Source organism: Podarcis bocagei (genome assembly GCF_964188305.1).
Source record: "Podarcis bocagei genome assembly, chromosome: 12".
In the NCBI taxonomy this organism is placed as follows: Eukaryota; Metazoa; Chordata; class Lepidosauria; order Squamata; family Lacertidae; genus Podarcis; species Podarcis bocagei.
In genome coordinates this window covers 61,745,813-61,765,307 of record NC_138137.1, presented here as the reverse complement: position 1 = coordinate 61,765,307, position 19,495 = coordinate 61,745,813, and the positions used below count along the sequence as shown (strand labels likewise).

The 19,495-nt window shown below is 55.5% G+C and overlaps 1 protein-coding gene across 2 annotated transcripts in view; it reads left to right on the top strand.

Annotated features, from left to right (window-relative positions):
- The window catches only part of AGAP3 (ArfGAP with GTPase domain, ankyrin repeat and PH domain 3), a 115,503-nt gene that overhangs the window by 73,570 nt on the left and 22,438 nt on the right, over positions 1 to 19,495 (top strand). The window lies entirely within an intron of this gene.

The window sequence follows — 19,495 nt, the reverse complement described above, 5'->3', positions numbered from 1 at the left end:
AAGGGAAAATCTGGTGTTCTGACCGAGGGGCAAGGCCAGGGTCTTAATGGGTGGCGGTGGAAATGGAGTCCCCTCTGGCCCTTCCGAAGGGACACTGGCCACTGGTGGCGGAATCTTTTCAAGAACTGGAGAGAGCCCACAAAAGCTGCAGCCACAACAAATCTCCTTGTTGTTTCTGCTCCAGTGCACATGTTTGGCATTCATGGCTCCCGCTCCCTCCAGCTGGCTTTCTGGGGGGGCCTCTCAGCACTGCAGCTCGCAGCCCAGTCCCGGCCAGCCTCACGTGCCAAAGATGGCTTGGGGCTGGGCCCCCAGGCAGCCTCTGCCATGCCCTGCCTTTGCCTGCTGCTGCTGAACATTCGAGTGCCCGGTGCTGTGCAGAGTCAGTGCCACAATGTTCCCACCCCGGCAGGGCAAAGGGAGGTGGCACGCAGGTGGGCGCTTGGTGCACAGGAAGAGGAGACCTTGGGGTACCTGGAAGGGAGTCGATGGTGGGGTGGAAGGGTGTATTTCCTCCTGAAGGCCCATGGGGAACGGGTCGGTATGCCTGCCCAGGCTCCACGAGGGGTCTGCTCCTCACCTTGCCTGGTGCGCCTCTGGAATTCTGCTCTGGATTCCAGAGGAAGGAGAGGTTTGGGCCTTGTGGAGGGGGGCAGAGTGCATACGGACTGTGGGGCCTGCTCTGCCCTTCCGCCCATGGCGTCATTGGTGCGCGTGGGGCTGGCTCGTTGGCTTGATTGTTCCCCTCTTTAAGCGCGCATGGCTGGCATGTGCTCTGCCCTTCGCCCCGGCCAGGCACGTGCCCTGCCCCCCCCGTCCCCCCCGCCCGCACCGCAGGGGCAGAGAGCGCGATTGGCTCCCCCAAGCCCGGTTGCTTTGCCTGCTGTGATCATGTCACGTCGGGCTCTGTCGATGTTAACATCTCATTATCTTTGTTACTGTAATTACATTATCCGCTGCTTTATGCAGAATTATTCTCCAAGGACTAATTGATGGATCCATGTTTAATTCATTAATCATTAGCATCAAATTCGACAATTACAGTGCACACTGATTGTGGAATTTCAAATGTAATGAGGGAAGAATTAACAAAGAAAAGGGAAACCTGTTTGGCTGCTGCTCTGCTGCTCACTACGGGGGTGATGACATTGAGGCAGGGGGAGAGGCGGGGGGCGCTGGGCAAGGGAGGGAGGCAGGCAGAGCCAAGACCCCTCCCTCGCCGCTTGAAGCAGGGGTCTCTGGACTCCCCTGCCCTGGGAATGGGGGCAGCCTTCTTCAAGGGGTCTCTTCCATGCCCCCACCCCCGCCAAGGCTGAGCAGCCTCAGGTGCGAGGCCTGACTGCAAAACCAGCTCCTCTCCTGGCAGAAATGTCTATGTGGCTCCCCGCTGGATCTTGGCCAGCCCCTGCTCTCTGTCCAGGCAGCCCGGCACATCCCCTTTGCTGCTTACTTCAATGCCCCATTAGCTGTGGCCTTCCTACCCACCTCCATAAAGTTTATTGTCTTGAAATCTATCAGAAATTCAAATAAATAATAATAACAGCAGCAATAATGAATTTTGACCAAAAATGGAAGAAGCATACTGTCAGAGCTGCTTCAAGATCCTAGCTCACAGAGGATCACGCTAGCCAGCGGTCATTAAGTAAAAGTCTTTATTGAATTACAGTTTCCATTCTCACGCTGCTGTCTGCAACTCTACGTCTACTAGCTAGATCGGCGAGGCTCCGTCTGAGTCTCCGCCCCGTGCGCACCAACTTAATATCCTAGCCTTGCTCCACCTTTTCCTCCTGACTGTCCTCCTCTGGGTCCCTCTACCCCCCGGGGCTTCTTCCTTCCGGGATTCTTCTGACGCTGACCCGGACCCTTCTGCCTCCTTGCGCCGGGCTTTAGGACCTGGTTCCCTTTCGGGGCTGCTCACTGCGCCGCCTTCCTCTGCATTTGAACTTGGCGCGCGCGCCCAACCTTCCACTTTCCTCTTAACCGTTTCTTCGCTCCCCGATGGAGGTGTGGCCACTCCTGACTCCTGCCCTCCCTCCTGTGGTGAGCTGCCAGCGCTTCCCCCCTGGCTCCTTTCCTCTTCGCTCTCTGTTTCCTCCCTTGCCCGTGCCTCTGCACCTAAACCCCTGACATCCATCCCCCCCTCGAAGCCCCCCAGTCCCCCCTCCCCTCCTTCCGGTGCTGGAGCTGGGGGCTGCTGTTGCAAAGGGACGAACGTCGGATATCGGTCGCTTCCCGTGGCAGGCCTCCATCGGAACTCTTCCGGGTCTTCCTCCCTGCTCTCGTTGACGACAGTCACCTCCTCTTCCATCTCTGTGCCGCCGTGCTCGAAACCAGGGTCGTCCCCGAAAATGTCCATGTCCGTCTCTCCCGCACTTCCTCCAGGCGGCGTTGCTCGGCCGGAACAGTCCAGCCACTTCCTGCGGAACTGCTCCTCCGGCCTATCGTCCCACCAATACGAGGGTTCTGAGACAGATCCCGAGGGTGACCCCTCCGGGGAACGGACGTCTCGTGTCGGTTCCTCGTCCGAGTCGAACCCCCTGAACGTGCTGTCCGAAAGCGTGGGCGTGAAAAGCCAGTCGTCGAAAAAGTCCGCTGGCATAGATCTATGTGGGAAGAGGGCATGAAACTCGTCTTTGAGCAGAGGTTCTTCTAAAGCGTAGCCCGGCACCCAGCTGTTCGCACTGGCCGGGGTGCCCTCCCTGGCGAGAAAGTATTCTACTCCCTCTTCCCCCCATCTGGAGTCCAAAATCTCCGTGACTTCGTTGATGCGCTCCTCCTGTGCCACTCCCGCGTGCCCCGTTCCTTCTCTGAGCGGACTCGGCGCCGTTCCGGGTTCCTGGAACCTGTGCGGTGCCTTGTAGGGAGTGAGCACCGATCTGTGGAACACCGGATGCATTCTGGAACCCTCCGGAAGCGCCAGCCTGAAAGCCACCGGGTTGACCTGCTCTTCGACTTGGTAGGGCCCCAGTTGTTTATGCCCTAGTTTCTTCTTGGCCAACGACCTGGCCGGCACTGCGTGGGCTGCTAACCAGACCCAGTCTCCCACGTGGAGCTCTTCGCCAACCCTTCTGTGTTTGTCCGCTTGTACCTTGTATGCGTGTTTAGCCAGCTCCAGGTGGCGCCGCAGCTGATCGTGGACTTCCTGCAGCTCCGACGCGAACGCATCTGCTGACTGCGGCTCCCCTTCTCCCCTGCATTCCAGTCCCGGGAAGGTTCTAGGGTGCCGCCCGTTGTTGGCGAAGAACGGCGTGACGCCCGTGGATACGTGCTTCGTGTTGTTGTAGGCAAACTCTGCAAGCGGCAGGTAATCCACCCACGTCGCAGGCTGTTGGTTCGCATAACATCTCAGGTACTGCTGCATGATGGCATTGGCTCGCTCCGCTTGCCCGTTGGTCTGCGGGTGTCTCGCCGACGCCAGATCGATCTTGACGTTTAGGAAGCCCATCAGCTTCTGCCAGAAGTTCGAGATGAACTGCCGCCCGCGGTCGGACAGAATAGACCGTGGCAGACCGTGAACCTTGAACACGTGGTCTATGAACAGTTTGGCGGTTTGCTCTGCCGTGGCCACCTTAGCACACGGAATGAAATGCGCCATCTTGGAGAACAGGTCCACCACCACCAACACTGCCGTCTTGCCCCTTGAGCTGGGCAGATCCGTGACAAAGTCCAGAGCCACCCTTTCCCAAGGTTCGACCGGAGTTTGCAGCGGCTCCAACAGTCCAGCCGGCGGTTTGTGCACCGTCTTTGCCCTCTGGCAAGTGTCACACCTCGCCACGTAGTCTGCGACCTCCCCTCTCATTCCAGGCCACCAGAAATCCCTGGCTACTAATTCCACCGTCTTCTCCTTGCCAAAGTGCCCGGCCGTGGGTGCGTCGTGCAGCTGCTGTAGCACCTTGGCTCGAAGTTCGTCACCCGGCACGTAGATGGCCCCTTTACGGATGAGCAATCCATCTCGTAGCTGGAAACCGTCGGCCGCTGCCTTGCCCCCTCGCACCTCTGCCATCTTCGTTTGTGCGAAGGAGTCCCCCTGCAACGCTCGCCGCACCGCCTCTAGGTCCACGGTCGCCGCGGCGCACGCCCACACTGTCGGTGCAAAGATGTGCATGGCGGCCGCTGGTGTTGCGTCCTCCAGATACTGTGGCTTGCGGGAGAGAGCGTCTGCCATGATGTTGGTGTCCCCCGGGACATACTCTATTCGGAAGTCGAAGTCCGCAAAGAACTCAGCCCAACGTATCTGCCTCTGGTTCAGGAACTGTGCCGTGCGCCAGTGTTCCAGATTCTTGTGGTCCGTGCAAACCTGCACCGTGTGCTTGGCGCCGATCAGAAAGTGCCTCCACGCCTTGAACGCTGCATGAATGGCCAGCAACTCCCTGTCCCATATGGTGTAGTTCTGCTCGGACTTGCTGAGCTTCCTGGAGTAAAACGCTCCCGGCCGCCACACGCCCTGCTGGTCCTTCTGCAGCAGGACCGCCCCCACTGCTCTGTCCGAAGCGTCTGTCTCCACCCTCATCGGCATGCTGGGGTTGACATGAAGCAGCTGCTCTTCCGACGCGAAGAGACGCTTGAGGGCCTGAAAGGACTGCTCCGCCTGCTCTGTCCAGATGAACTTCTTCTTCTTGGAGCTAAGGGTGTCAGTGATGGCCGCCGTCTGCATCGCGAAGCCCTTGATAAACTTGCGATAGAAGTTCGCAAAGCCGACAAACCGTTGGACCTCCTTCCGGTTGCGTGGGCTCTTCCAATCCAACACTGCTCGAACCTTGGCGCTGTCCATGGCGAGCCCCTTGTCAGACAGCTTGTAGCCCAGAAAATCCACCTCCGGCACGTCAAATTGGCACTTCTCCAGCTTGGCGTAGAGCCTGTGTTGCTTTAGCCTGCCCAGCACTTCCTTGACGTGCTTGTCATGTTCTTGCTGCGACTCCGAAAAGATCAGGATGTCATCCAAGAAACAGACGCACGTCTTGTAGAGAAGTCCCGCCAACACGTGATGCATAAATGCTTGAAAAACGTGAGCGCCATTTTGCAGTCCAAAAGGCATAACTCTGTATTCGTAGGTACCCAGTGGCGTGAACATGGCTGTCTTCCACTCATCACCCTCCCGCATGCGAATGAGGTTGTACGCCCCCCGCAGGTCCAACTTGGTGAACACCTTTCCCTTCCGTACCTTCGCCAGGAGGTCGTCGATGCGGGGCATGGGGAAGTCCGACGGCTTGGTCACACTGTTCAAAATCCTGTAATCCACTACGAGTCTTTTTTGGGGCGTGTCTCGCTTCTTAACAAAGAATACAGGACTGCCCCCCGCTGCCTTTGACTCTCGGATGAAACCGCGCTCCAAATTATGATCGATGAAGTCTTTGAGTTCCTGCAGTTCGTCCTCAGACATGGAATACAGCTTCCCTTTAGGCAGCGCCGCCCCCGGCAGCAGGTCAATTTTGCAGTCATATGGTCTGTGAGGGGGTAGCCTGTCCGCCTCCTTCTCGCAGAAAACTTCCAGAAATTCTGCGTACTTGTGGGGAATCGCTTGCAGCGTGCCTAGCAGCAGCTGTGACTCCTCTTCCTCTCCTTCCTGCCTGGGTACGATGCAGTGTTCAGCACAAAAGGAAGAGCCGAAAACCAGCTGCCTCTGGAACCAAGCCATCGTTGGGCTGTGCTTGTCCAGCCAACTCATGCCCAATACAATGGGCGTGTCAGACAGTTGAGTGACGTTGAAGCTGATGACTTCCCTGTGATTTCCAAGTCGCATCACCATTGGTGGCGTCTGCTTCACCACTTGCCCCCCTAGCAGCTCCCTGCCATCCACAGTGACAACCTGCAGGGGCAGTGTGGCCGGCAGCAACTGCACAGCGTGCCTGTCGACAAATTCCTGCCCTATAAAGTCCGCGTTGCTGCCGGAGTCGATGGTGATTGGCACGTCCATGGTGATTCCAGTGGGTAGCTGGAGAGATGCTGTGAGCCTCACTACTGGTTTGGGCGGGAGGGGGTTCACTGGCTGTAAAATCTCTGGGGACTGCGTCACTAACACGTCTGGCTGGGCCCCAGTGCCTCTTCCTCCAGCCAGACATCGTCGTTTCCCTGCTGTGGTCCTCCCTGCTGCGTTGCTGCAGTCACCATTGCTGAGGCTGCAGTAAGCTTGTGGGGCCTCTGGGGACACTCTTTCGCCATATGCCCTGGCTGCTCACAGACGTAACACTTCCTGGTCCCTCTAGGAGGCTTCGCCTTCACTGCTGCCGGTGCTAGGGCTCTGGTTGCTGACTGAGCCCTTGCACCTCCAACCTCCATAGGTTCGGCTCCTCCTCCTGGCGGAGGCGTGGATTGCGCCCGTGCTGCTTCTCTGGTAAAGAAGGAGGGGCCCCCGGCTGGTTCGCGCCCTCCACGTCCTTCGTCCTTGCTCCACGGACGTCCTTCCAGCCTCACCCCCACAGCCAGTGCCCTCTGAACGACCTCCTGGGTGGTTCGGGGTCTCTCCCCCCTCGCTATCTCATCTTTAATCGAGTTGTGCAGTCCCTCCCAAAAGAGGTCTCTTACAGGAGCCGAATCTCTGTCCCATTCCAGGGCGCTGACCAAGGCGAAAAAGCGGGCATGATACTGTCTGACGCTGGCCCTCCCTTGTCTCAGCCCATGCACCTCCTTCCGTGCAAGATCAATGTCAATACTTGATAAGAAACACCCATCCATCGCTTTAATAAAGGCATCCGCATTCTGGAGCGCCGGATCGTTATCTCTCCATAAATTGCGCAACCATGCTTTCGCCTCCCCATGCAGATGGGACATGATGAACCCCACTCTCTCCTGTTCATCTCTAAAGTCTTTATGCAACAGTTGCAGTGCGCACAGTACGTCGGCTCTAAAGTTGGGATACTGTTGCAGGTTCCCATCGAAGTGAGAGAGCAGTCCGCCTGTCCGTCTCGCCAACCCAATTCCCTCCTGCCGGGGTGTTTGCTTTGCCAGTACGTCTAACCTGACCTGGAGATCCCTGCAGGCGGCAGCTGCCTCATCCTCTCTCTTCCTGGATGCGAGAACCTCGGCGTTCAGTTGTGCCACTGCTTTTCTGAGGTCCTCTATCTGCTGCTCAGCCGTCATGTCTCCTGCCGTTCGTGAGCTCGCTAGTGGGCGCCTGTTTCTCTCCCCTCCTCGAGGCTGCAGATGCCCACAATGTGTGTGACGGAGCCTACTGTCAGAGCTGCTTCAAGATCCTAGCTCACAGAGGATCACGCTAGCCAGCGGTCATTAAGTAAAAGTCTTTATTGAATTACAGTTTCCATTCTCACGCTGCTGTCTGCAACTCTACGTCTACTAGCTAGATCGGCGAGGCTCCGTCTGAGTCTCCGCCCCGTGCGCACCAACTTAATATCCTAGCCTTGCTCCACCTTTTCCTCCTGACTGTCCTCCTCTGGGTCCCTCTACCCCCCGGGGCTTCTTCCTTCCGGGATTCTTCTGACGCTGACCCGGACCCTTCTGCCTCCTTGCGCCGGGCTTTAGGACCTGGTTCCCTTTCGGGGCTGCTCACTGCGCCGCCTTCCTCTGCATTTGAACTTGGCGCGCGCGCCCAACCTTCCACTTTCCTCTTAACCGTTTCTTCGCTCCCCGATGGAGGTGTGGCCACTCCTGACTCCTGCCCTCCCTCCTGTGGTGAGCTGCCAGCGCTTCCCCCCCTGGCTCCTTTCCTCTTCGCTCTCTGTTTCCTCCCTTGCCCGTGCCTCTGCACCTAAACCCCTGACACATACAATCATCGTTTCCGCCAAACCTAACCTTACTTTATTTTTAAAGGTTTTTAAATTTATTAAATTTCTGTACCACTCTTCATCCAAAGATCACGGGGTGGTTTACAGTATAAAAACACAAAAATATATACCATAATAACAAAAAACAACCCCCCCAAACACACAGAGAGAGGGGGGAGTCTAAAAGGCCATAGATGGTTTAATTAGCCAAAGGCCTTTACTGTTTTAAGAGCATGCAATGATATAGTGTATGGCTCCTTAGCAAACCCAGCTGTGCGTCATACATAAATGGAAGGTGTTATTTGGGGGCGGGGGGTTAGAAGCAGCCTGCAGACCTGCAGATCTTGTAGAAAGTTGTATTTTAAGTTTGAAGGCTCGGAGAATGAAACAGCTCCGTCATGTAATTGGTGATGAGCAGCAGTGCCTTCAGCGCTTCCGCTGAACTTCATGCCCTCTTCCCCATCCTTGGGCCTTCCAGACTACAACTCCCATCAGCCCAAGGGCTACATGACGCTGAGGCTGATGGGAGTTGTGGTTCAAAGCACCAGGATGGAAAAGGCTTCTCTGTGGCATTGAGGAAGCCTTCCTGGAAAGGGGGGGGGCTGTGCTTCCCACCCCCAGGACTCTCTGCAGCAGGTGCCACCCCCTCTATGGTCAAAGGAAGCTGCCCTTAGCTCAGGTGTGTCTCTTTTACACCTGCCCCACACAGCACCTTTGGCATGGACACAGTGCTCTTCGCTGAATCCATGCCTGGAATCTATTGGATCTCTTGATATTTTGTAAAATTGATTGATTGATCATTTTTATTTGGTTTTGCAAATATAATTTTATAACAGTCCAAATACAGTGGTACCTCTGGATGCAAACTGGATCCAATCCAGAGCCCTGTTCACATCCAGAAGCGAACGCAACCTGCATCTGTGCATCTGCACATGCGCGGGTCACAATTCGCCGCTTCCGCGCATGTGCGTGACGGCATTTTGAGCGTCTGTGCATGTGCACCCAGCGAAACCCGGAAGTAACATGCTCCGTTACTTGTGGGTCGTCGCGGAGCGCAACCCGAAAATATTCATCCCGAAGCTACTTCAACCCAAGGTATGACTGTACACATCTATATATAGAGATTACTCTGAATCTCAAGACTTCCCCCCCCCCATCCCCTTCATGGGTCCTATTATTTACATTATAACTGCATATTATTCTGTAATCAATCCATCCATATTATCCATAATGTTTGTTACGTTACAAGTGAGATTAAAATCCTGCTGATGTTTTCATCCGCTTGCAGTGGTCTCCTAAATAGATTATAATTTTCCCCCATTCTTTTTAAAAGTTTTTGTCCTCTTGGTTCCTGAGCTTTCCAGTCAACTTTACCATTTCAGCATAGTCCATCCGCTTGGTTTGCCATTCCTCTCTGGTCGGGATTCATTCCTCTGTCCGTCTCTGCGTGGGTTTTGTAAAATTGAAAAACAGCTCAGCAAGGTGGGCTGGCAAAGGCGATGAGGCAAAGGCGATGAGGCAGCAGTTCTGACTTGGAAGGTTGCGGCTGCGGCTGGGGGGGGGCTGCTCAGCCTTTCCCACTTGCCATTCCCCTTCCCTTGTCTAAATTCCCCATGCCCTCGCACCCGTTTTCTGCTTGGGCCCTGATTGCCATGGCGGGGGGCGGGCAGGTTCGGTCACGAAAAGAAGCTTAGGAGATAAAAGGTGTCTCTTCCCCCAGCATCCCCCCCCCCCGCATTTCAAAGTTTTATTTTTGCTTTAAGAATTCAGGTGGTGATCTGAACGTGGATGTCAGAGCTGCTTGAAGATCCTAGCTCACAGAGGATCACGCTAGCCAGCGATCATTAAGTAAAAGTCTTTATTGAATTGCAGTTTCCATTCTCACGCTGCTGCGCGCAACTCTACGTCTAGTAGCTAGATCGGCGAAGCTCCGTCTGAGTCTCCGCCCCTTGTGCACCAACTTAATATCCTAGCCCTGCTCCACCTTTTCCGCCTGACTGTCCTCCTCTGGGTCCCTCTACCCCCCGGGGTTTCTTCCTTCCTGGATTCTTCTGACGCTGACCCGGACCCTCCTGCCTCCTTGCGCCGGGCTTTAGGACCTGGTTCCCTTTCCGGGCTGCTTACTGCGCCGCCTTCCTCTGCATTTGAACTTGGCGCGCGCGCCCAACCTTCCACTTTCCTCTTAACCGTTTCTTCGCTCCCCGATGGAGGTGTGGCCACTCCTGACTCATGCCCTCCCTCCTGTGGTGAGCTGCCAGCGCTTGCCCCCTGGCTCCCTTCTTCTTCCCTGCTCCCTGGCGGTGACGCTGGTCCCGATTTCCAACTGCTCTCCCCTGAGTCCCCTCTGGCTCTATCTTCCTGGGGTGCCCCCCTAGACTCCCCCCTTGCCCTGGCCACTGGTGCTCCTTTCTGTGAATCCTCTGATTCACTGGAAAGACTAGGAGATCTCGGGTCGTCGTCATCACTCATCTTTTCTTCTGCCTCCTCCCCTTCGCTCTCTGTTTCCTCCCTTGGCCTTGCCTCTGCTCCTAAATCCCTGACATCCATCCCCCCCTCGAAGCCCCCCATTCCCCCCTCCCCTCCTTCCGGTGCTGGAGCTGGGTGCTGCTGTTGCAAAGGGACGAACGTCGGATATCGTTCGCTTCCCGTGGCGGGCCTCCATCTGAAGTCTCGCGGGTCTTCCTCCCTGCTCTCGTCGACGACGGTCACCTCCGCTTCCATCTCTGTGCCGCCGTGCTCGAAACCAGGGTCGTCCCCGAAAACGTCCATGTCCGTTTCTCCCTCACTTCCTCCTGGCGGCGTTGCTCGTCCTGGGCCTTCCAGCCACCTTCTGCGGAACTGCTCCTCTGGTCTATCGTCCCACCAATATGAAGGTTCTGATGCAGATCCCGAGGGTGACCCCTCCGGGGAACGGACGTCTTGTGTCGGGTCCTCTTCCGAGTCGAACCCCCGGAAAGTGCTGGCCGAAAGCGTGGGCGTGAAAAGCCAGTCGTCGAAAAAGTCTGCTGGCATAGGTCTATGTGGGAAGAGGGCATGAAACTCGTCTTTGAGTAGAGGTTCGTCCAAGGCGTAGCCCGGCACCCAGCTGTTCGCACTGGCCGGGGTGCCCTCCTTGGCGAGAAAGTATTCTACCCCCTCTTCCCCCCATCTGGAGTCCAAAATCTCCGTGACTTCGTTGATGCGCTCCTTCTGTGCCACTCCCGCGTGCCCTGTTCTGTCTCTGACCGGACTCGGCGCCGTTCCGGGTTCCTGGAACCTGTGCGGTGCCTTGTAGGGAGTGAGCACCGATCTGTGGAACACCGGATGCATTCTGGAACCCTCCGGAAGTGCCAGTCTGAAAGCTACCGGGTTGACCTGCTCTTCGACTTGGTAGGGCCCCAGTTGTTTATGCCCTAGTTTCTTCTTGGCCAACGACCTGGCCGGCACTGCGTGGGCTGCTAACCAGACCCAGTCTCCCACATGGATCTCTTCGCCAACCCTTCTGTGTCTGTCCGCTTGTACCTTGTATGCGTGTTTGGCCAGCTCCAGGTGGCGCCTCAGCTGATCGTGGACTTCCTGCAGCTCCAACGCGAACGCATCTGCCGTCTGCGGCTCCCCCTCCCCCATTCTTTCCAGTCCCGGGAAGGTTCTGGGGTGCCTCCCGTTGTTGGCGAAGAACGGCGTGACCCCCGTGGACACGTGCTTCGTGTTGTTGTAGGCGAACTTGGCAAGCGGCAGGTAATCCACCCACGTCGCAGGCTGTTGATTCGCATAGCATCTCAGGTACTGCTGCATGATGGCATTGACCCGCTCCGCTTGCCCGTTGGTCTGCGGGTGTCTCGCCGACGCCAGGTTGATCTTGACGTTCAGGAAGCCCATCAGCTTCTGCCAGAAATTCGAGATGAACTGCCGCCCGCGGTCGGACAGAATAGACCGTGGCAGACCGTGAACCTTGAACACGTGGTCTATGAACAGTTTGGCGGTTTGCTCCGCCGTGGCCACCTTAGCACACGGAATGAAATGGGCCATCTTGGAAAACAGGTCCACCACCACCAGCACTGCCGTCTTGCCCCTCGAGCTGGGCAGATCTGTGACAAAGTCCAGAGCCACCCTTTCCCAAGGTTCGACCGGAGTTTGCAGCGGTTCCAACAGTCCGGCCGGCGGTCTGTGCACTGGTTTGGCCCTCTGGCAGGTGTCACACCTCGCCACGTAGTCTGCGACCTCCCCTCTCATTCCAGGCCACCAGAAATCCCTGGCTACTAATTCCACCGTCTTCTCCTTGCCAAAGTGCCCGGCCGTGGGCGCGTCGTGCAGCTGCTGCAGCACCTTGGCGCGAAGGTCGTCTCCCGGCACGTAGATGGCCCCTTTACGGATGAGCAATCCATCTCGTAGCTGGAAACCGTCGGCCACAGCCTTGCCCCTTTGCACCTCTGCCATCTTTGCTTGCGCGAAGGAGTCATCCTGCAACGCTCGTCGCACCGCCTCCAGGTCCACGGTGGCCGCGGCGCACGCCCATACTGTTGGTGCGAAGATGTGCATGGCTGCCGCTGGCGTTGCGTCCTCCAGATACTGTGGCTTACGGGAGAGGGCGTCCGCCATGATGTTAGTGTCCCCCGGGACATACTCTATGCGGAAGTCGAAGTTCGCAAAAAACTCAGCCCAGCGTATCTGCCTCTGGTTTAGGAACTGTGCCGTGCGCCAGTGCTCCAGATTCTTGTGGTCCGTGCAAACCTGCACCGTGTGCTTGGCGCCGATCAGGAAGTGCCGCCACGCTTTGAACGCTGCATGAATGGCCAGCAACTCCCTGTCCCAGATGGTGTAGTTCTGCTCGGACTTGCTGAGCTTCCTGGAGTAAAACGCTCCCGGTCGCCACACCCCCTGCTGGTCCTTTTGCAGCAGGACCGCCCCCACGGCTCTGTCCGAGGCGTCTGTCTCCACCCTCATCGGCCTGCTGGGGTTGACGTGAAGCAGCTGCTCTTCCGACGCAAAGAGACGCTTGAGTGCCTGAAAGGACTGCTCCGCCTCCTCCGTCCAAACGAACTTCTTTTTCTTGGAGCTAAGCGTGTCCGTGATGCCCGCTGTCTGCATAGCGAAGCCCTTGATAAACTTGCGATAGAAGTTCGCAAAGCCGACAAACCTTTGGACCTCTTTCCGGTTGCGTGGGCTCTTCCAGTCCAATACCGCTCGAACCTTGGCGCTGTCCATGGCGAGCCCCTTGTTAGACAACTTGTAGCCCAGAAAATCCACCTCCGTCACGTCGAATTGGCACTTCTCCAGCTTGGCGTAGAGCCTATGTTGCTTTAGTCTGGTCAGCACTTCCTTGACGTGCCTGTCATGCTCCTGCTGCGATTCCGAAAAGATCAGGATGTCATCTAAGAAACAGACGCACGTCTTGTAGAGAAGTCCCGCCAACACGTGATGCATGAAAGCTTGAAAAACGTGGGAGCCATTTTGCAGTCCAAAAGGCATAACTCTGTATTCGTAGGTACCCAGTGGCGTGAACATGGCCGTCTTCCACTCATCCCCCTCCCGCATGCGAATGAGGTTGTACGCCCCTCGCAGGTCTAACTTGGTGAACACTTTTCCCTTCCGCACCTTCGCCAGGAGGTCGTCGATTCGGGGCATGGGGAAGTCCGACGGCTTGGTCACACTGTTTAAAATGCGATAGTCCACGACCAGTCTTTTTTGGGGCGTGTCTCGCTTTTTAACAAAGAATACAGGACTGCCCCCCGCTGCCTTGGACTCTCGGATGAAACCGCGCTCCAAATTATGATCGATGAACTCTTTGAGTTCCTGCAGCTCGTCCTCCGACATGGAATACAGTTTCCCTTTAGGCAGCGCCGCCCCCGGCAGCAGGTCAATTTTGCAGTCATATGGTCTGTGAGGGGGTAGCCTGTCCGCCTCCTTCTCGCAGAAAACTTCCAAAAATTCTGCGTACTTGTGGGGAATCGCTTGCAGCGTGCCTAGCAGCAGCTGTGACTCCTCTTCCTCTCCTTCCTGCCGGTGCACGATGCAGTGTTCAGCACAAAAGGAAGAGCCGAAGACCAGCTGCCTCTGGTACCAAGCCAGCGTTGGGCTGTGCTTGTCCAGCCAACTCATTCCCAATACAATGGGCGTATCCGATAGTTGAGTGACGTTGAAGCTGATGATTTCTTTGTGATTCCCAAGTCGCATCGCCATTGGCGGCGTCTGCTTCACCACTTGCCCCCCTAGCAACTCCCTGCCATCCACCGTGACAACCTGCAGGGGCAGTGTGGCCGGCAGCAACTGTATAGCGTGCTTGTCGACAAAGTCCTGCCCTATAAAGTCCGCGTTGCTGCCCGAGTCCACTGTGATGGGCACGTCCATGGTGATTCCATTGGGCAGCTGGAGAGATGCGGTGAGCCTCACCACTGGTTTGGGCGGGAGGGGGTTCACGGGCTGTAAAATCTCTGGGGACTGCGGCACTAACACGTCTGGCTGGGCCCCAGGGCCTCTTCCTCCAGCCAGACTGCTTCGTTTCCCTGCTGTGTTCCTCCTTGCTGCGTTGCTGCAGTCACCATTGCCGAGGCTGCAGTGAGCTTGTGGAGCCTCTGGGGACACTCTTTCGCCATATGCCCTGGCTCCTCACAGACGTAACACTTCCTGTTCCCTCTAGGAGGCTTCGCTTTCACTGTTGTCGGTGCTAGGGCTCTGGCTGCTGATTGAGCCCTTGCACTTCCAACCTCCATAGGTTCCACCCCTCCTCCTGGCGGAGGCGTGGATTGCGCCCGCGCTGCTTCTCTGGGAAGGAAGGAGGGGCCCCTGGCTGGTTCGCGCCCTCCACGCCCTTCGTCCCTGCTCCACGGGCGTTCTTCCAGCCTCACCCCCACTGCCAGTGCCCTCTGAACGACCTCCTGGGTGGTTCGGGGTCTCTCCCCCCTCGCGATCTCATCTTTAATCGAGCTGTGCAACCCCTCCCAAAAGAGGTCTCTTACAGGGGCCGAATCTCTGTCCCATTCCAGGGCACTGACCAAGGCGAAAAAGCGGGCATGGTACTGCCTGACGCTGGCCCTCCCTTGTCTTAGCCCATGCACCTCCTTCCGGGCAAGATCCACGTCAATGCTTGATAAAAAACACCCATCCATCGCTTTAATAAAGGCATCTGCATTCTGGAGCGCCGGATCCTTATCTCTCCATAAATTGCGTAGCCATGCTTTAGCATCCCCATGCAAATGAGACATGATGAATCCCACTCTCTCTTGCTCATCTCTAAAGTCTTTATGCAGCAGTTGCAGTGCGCACAGTACGTCTGCTCTAAAGTTGGGATACTGTTGCAGGTTCCCATCGAAGTGAGAGACCAGCCCGCCTGTGCGTCTCGCCAACCCAATTCCCTCCTGCCGGGGTGTCTGCTTTGTCAGCACATCTAACCTGACCTGGAGATCCCTGCAGGCGGCAGCTGCCTCCTCCTCTCTCTTCCTGGATGCGAGAGCCTCGGCATTCAGTTGTGCCACTGCTTTTCTGAGTTCCTCTATCTGCTGCTCAGCCGTCATGTCGTCTGCCGTTCGTGAGCTCGCTAGTGGGCACCTGCTTCTCTCCCCTCCTCGAGGTTGTAGATGCCCACAACTGAGTGTGACGGAGCTTACTGTCAGAGCTGCTTGAAGATCCTAGCTCACAGAGGATCACGCTAGCCAGCGATCATTAAGTAAAAGTCTTTATTGAATTGCAGTTTCCATTCTCACGCTGCTGCGCGCAACTCTACGTCTAGTAGCTAGATCGGCGAAGCTCCGTCTGAGTCTCCGCCCCTTGTGCACCAACTTAATATCCTAGCCCTGCTCCACCTTTTCCGCCTGACTGTCCTCCTCTGGGTCCCTCTACCCCCCGGGGTTTCTTCCTTCCTGGATTCTTCTGACGCTGACCCGGACCCTCCTGCCTCCTTGCGCCGGGCTTTAGGACCTGGTTCCCTTTCCGGGCTGCTTACTGCGCCGCCTTCCTCTGCATTTGAACTTGGCGCGCGCGCCCAACCTTCCACTTTCCTCTTAACCGTTTCTTCGCTCCCCGATGGAGGTGTGGCCACTCCTGACTCATGCCCTCCCTCCTGTGGTGAGCTGCCAGCGCTTGCCCCCTGGCTCCCTTCTTCTTCCCTGCTCCCTGGCGGTGACGCTGGTCCCGATTTCCAACTGCTCTCCCCTGAGTCCCCTCTGGCTCTATCTTCCTGGGGTGCCCCCCTAGACTCCCCCCTTGCCCTGGCCACTGGTGCTCCTTTCTGTGAATCCTCTGATTCACTGGAAAGACTAGGAGATCTCGGGTCGTCGTCATCACTCATCTTTTCTTCTGCCTCCTCCCCTTCGCTCTCTGTTTCCTCCCTTGGCCTTGCCTCTGCTCCTAAATCCCTGACAGTGGAACTGCCCCACCTTGGCCGGGCCCTTGGCATTGTTCCCAGGGGTCCTGCCAAGCCTTCCCCCATCCTCCGGTGGGTGGAGGGGGCCTGAGTTCAGGAGGCGCCAGCAGCGGCCTCACCACTGTGTGGGGTGGGTGTGTCTGCTTGGCAGATCTGCCTGGCTTGCACCAGCCGCTCATTCGGGGGGGGGGGGCTGCACCTTTATATATTGATTTGTGTCATAAAAATTTGTATGCTGCTTGCTTGTTAAAAACAAAAACCTCAAAATGGTTTACAAAGGATAAAGGAAGGAAATCAAGATGAAAATACAGCTGTACTTTAAAGCGTGCAAAAGTTAAAATACTAAAACAGATTAAAATCCTTTGTGTGTGTTCCTTCCAGCGCCTCAGAGTGCTGCTTCTTCGGTCATCCAGAGCAATCTGGCGGCAGCAGAGCTCTCCTCACAAAACGCCCTGGCAGTATTACTGTTCCGCTCTTTATTCTGAAAGGGTCTCCATTTTTATTTGTTTCATGTTTTTTTTTATTTCGTGAAATTGCACACCGCCTGGTTGTGGTTTGCAAAAGCATAAAATGAGAACACCAGGATAACATTTCAATAGTTTTAAGACACACACAAAATTAAAATACTAAAACCAGTTAAGATTCACAGCAACTTTCTAAGCGTCTGGGGAGGCTGGTTTAAGCAAGAATATTTTCTAACAGGCTCTGTGAAAGGTCCAGTGAAGGCGCCTGCTTGATGTCAAGAGGCAGGGAGTTCCACAGGGTAGCTCTGGAATCATTGAGTTCTTGCCAATGTGGAAAGGGTATTATGGGGTGCCCGGGATGATGCCAGTTCCACTGATGGAGGGGGCACAGGTCAAGTAAACAAAGAGAGGGTGGGGGCCTTTTCCTTTCGACTCTCAACAGGCTTTGCCAGCTGCAGAAATGGGTCTTTGCCACCACTGTTCACCTGTTAGGGCTTTGGACAAATGCGCTGGAGGCTTTTTGTGTTTTTAACTGTTTATTTTGTATGTGAATCGCCTTGAGACTGGTTTAGGAGGCAATGAATGAATCGCCGTCAATGCTAACACTGCTCCTGCCTTAGGAGGGAGGGGTCTGGTCAGTGGCGGAGGCCAGGGAGCTCAGACTTTGCCATGCTCAGTTCCCAGAGCATTTCCTTCTTAAAAGGTCTCTGGCAGCAATGCCAGGGGAATTTCAGGGGGTGTTGGCCGGACTGGGTTCGGTGGCCCCTCGGAGGGGGGGGTGTCAGTAGAAGGCAGCTCCCTGAGCTGTTGTGAATAATAATAATAATAATAATAATAATAATAATAATAATAATAATAATAATAATTTATTATTTATACCCTGCCCACTCTGGGCGGCTTCCAAAAGAATATTAAAATACTATAATACATCAAACATTAAAAGCTTCCCGAAACAGGGCTGCCTTCAGATGTCTTCCAAATGTTAGGTAGTTGTTGTTCTCTTTGACATCTGGTGTGAGGGAGTTCCACAGGGTGGGTGCCACTACCAAGGAGGCCCTCTGCCTGGTTCCCTGTAACTTGGCTTCTCGCAGTGAGGGAACCTCCAGAAGGCCCTCGGTGCCCTCAGTGTCCGGGTAGAACGATGGGGGTGGAGACGCTCCTTCAGATATACTGGACCGAGGCCGTTTAGGGCTTTAAAGGTCAGCACCAACACTTTGAATTGTGCTCGGAAACGTACTGGGAGCCAATGTAGGTCTTTCAAGACCGGTGTTATGTCATCTCGGCAGCCGCTCCCAGTCACCAGTCTAGCTGCCACATTCTGGATTAGTTGTAGTTTCCGGTTCACCTTCAAAGGTAGCCCCACGTAGAGCGCATTGCAGTAGTCCAAGCGGGAGATAACCAGAGCATGCACCACTCTGGCGAGGCAGTCATGTTTTAGTTGAGGAGCAACTTGCACATTTGATGCAAAATGAGCATCATAGGATAAGAAAGAGCACAATGTCCTGTTAAGCATCTCCGGTCCCTCCCGATCAGACACAGCTTGGAAACCCGGAAATGATCTCTTTCAGCTTCTGCCTTCTGGAAGAAGGTACAGGGTTATAAAGGCCAGGACTAGCTGCCTGAGAAACAGTTTCTACCCAAATGCAATTCTTGTTTTAAATGCAGTATAAGGAGTCTCTCTGTAGTATATTGTATTTTAAAATGGGGTTTCAGAGTTTTTAGGGGGTTTTGAATGTCTTGTGTAGATGTTTCAATTTCATTGTTCTGTATGGGGCAGTGACAATAAAGATCTTGTATCGAAAGCTAAGCCCCTGAGCCCCACAAGGCTGGGCTTTTTGGGAGGAGGGGTTCCGTGGGTGTTTGCTTTCATTACTGCATTTGCCCCTCACCTTTCGCCAAGGAGCTCAAGGTGAGCTGGTCCCCCAGCTGCCTCCTGCTCAGACAGAGCCAGCGCAGGTGTGCCAGTTTCTGCCAGAGACAGCCCATCTAAGGGGAGCAAGAGCCATCAGCTGCCTTGATGTGTTTCAGCAGTTACAGTGGTGCCTCACAAGACGAAATTAGCGGCTATTAACGGCTTAGCGGCTTTAAGAAAAAGGAAACAAACTCGCAAGAACTCGCAAGACGTTTCGTCTTGCGAAGCAAGCCCATAGGGAAATTTGTCTTGCGGAACGACTCAAAAAACAGAAAACTCTTTCGTCTTGCACGTTTTTCGTCTTGCGAGGCATTCGTCTTGCGGGGCACCACTGTATTGGGATCTGTCCTTGTGAGCAATCCTAGAATCAAGATTGCAGAGTTGGAAGTGACTGCCAAGGGTCATTGAGTCTGACCCCCTGCGATGCAGCAATCCCAGCCGAAGCATCCCTGACAGGTGGCCAACCAAATTCCGCTTAAAAACCGCCAAGCAAGGAGAACCCACCACCTTCCAAGGTTGTCCGTCCTGCCAGCAAACGGCTCTCACCCTCAGAAAGCTTTCTCTGAGGTTTAGTCAGAATCTCTTGTCCTTTGAATCCGCTGGTTCGGGTCCTCCCCTCCGAAGCAGCAGAAGACAATTGGCACAGCCTCTTCCTGCCTTCAGGGACGCGGGTGGCGCTGTGGTCTAAACCACAGAGCCTAGGACTTGCCGATCAGAAGGTTGGCGGTTCGAATCCCCACAGTGACGGGGTGAGCTCCCGTTGCTCGGTCCCAGCTCCTGCCAACCTAGCAATTCGAAAGCACCTCAAAGTGCAAGTAGATCAATAGGTACCGCTCTGGCAGGAAGGTAAACGGCGTTCCGTGTGCGGCACTGGTTCACCAGAAGCAGCTTAATCATGCTGTCCACATGACCCGGAAGCTGTCTGTGGACAAACGCCAGCTCCCTCAGCCTATAGAGCGAGATGAGCGGGCAACCCCAGAGTCATCCGCGACTGGACCTAATGGTCAGGGGTCCCTTTACCTTGACCTTGACCTTCCTGCCTTCACCTTGAGGAGAAAGAGGG